This window comes from Vombatus ursinus, unplaced genomic scaffold (genome assembly GCF_900497805.2).
Source record: "Vombatus ursinus unplaced genomic scaffold, bare-nosed wombat genome assembly UNPS02014791.1, whole genome shotgun sequence".
Classification (NCBI taxonomy): domain Eukaryota; kingdom Metazoa; phylum Chordata; class Mammalia; order Diprotodontia; family Vombatidae; genus Vombatus; species Vombatus ursinus.
The window spans coordinates 68,060,716-68,061,885 of record NW_020954569.1 but is presented as its reverse complement, the minus strand read 5'-3'; the positions used below and the strand labels follow the sequence as shown (position 1 = coordinate 68,061,885).

Sequence of the window (1,170 nt, the reverse complement as noted above, 5' to 3'; positions counted from 1 at the left end):
CAGTTCTTTCTCTGGATGCAGATAGCATCTTCCTTCATATGTGCTTTGTAATTAAGCTGGGTATTTATAATAGTCAAAATGACTTGGTCACTCAAAGTGTTCTTAAAACAATATTGCTGTTACTGTATACAGTGATTTTGTTCATTTCACTCTTCATTATTTCATGCAAGTCTTTCCATGTATTTCTGAGATCATCAGCTCATCATTTCTTATAGCACAATAGTATTCCATCACAATCATATAGCATGATTTGTTCATCCATTCCCCAACTGACAAGCCTGTCTATAAATTTCCAGTTCTTTGCTCCCACAAAGAGAGCTACTGTAAATATTTTAGAACACATAAGTTCTTTTTTTTGTTGTTTTTTTGTTTTGCTTTTTGCCAGGCAGTTGGGGTTAAGTGACTTGCCCAGGGTCACACAGCTAATATGTGTTGTGTGTTGTGTGTCTGAGACCGAATTTGAACTCAGGTCCTCCTGACTTCAAGGCCGAAGCTCTATCCACTGAGCCACCTTGCTGCCCCCAGAACACATAGGTTCTTTTCCTCTTTCCCTAGTCATCTTTGGAAACAGACCTAGTAGTGGCATTATTGGTTCATGATTTTTTAAAAAAGATACACAAATCACGGCACTGTAGACTTAGAATTGGAAGGGTCTTCAGAGGTCATATTGTCCAACTGGCCTCATTTTATTAGATGAGAAAAAACAGAGGCCCAAAGAGATGAAATGCCTTCCTCAAGGTTACATAGGTGGCAGAGTTAGGATTCGGACCCATGGCTCCAAATCAGTCGTTCTTTCCACTACCCCTTTGAGAGAGGTATGTAGGCCAGAGAGTGTTTGTCTCCGTGGGTGTCAGGTGGGAAAGCAACAACACAGAAGTATTTTAACTTGGAACCAAGCTTATTTAGAAAATAAATAGCTGAATTAGGAACACGAACTGGAAACCTGGACAGCAAGCAGATAGAACATATGTAATTAGTAAGCCTGACACTGAGCTAACCCTCAGTGGAAATGTTTCCTGTCTTCATCTCAGGAAAATAACAATATGTAAACGGATATAGGGGGCAGCTAGGTGGCACAGTAGATGGAGCACTAGAGCTGGAGCCAGGAAAACTGAGTTCAAATCCAGCCTCAGACATTTATTAGCTGTGTGACCCTGGGCAAGTCACTTA

At 40.7% G+C, this 1,170-nt stretch overlaps 1 protein-coding gene across 1 annotated transcript in view; it reads left to right on the top strand.

The window, feature by feature from the left end:
• The window catches only part of ACAA2 (acetyl-CoA acyltransferase 2), a 35,983-nt gene that overhangs the window by 22,210 nt on the left and 12,603 nt on the right, over positions 1-1,170 (top strand). The window lies entirely within an intron of this gene.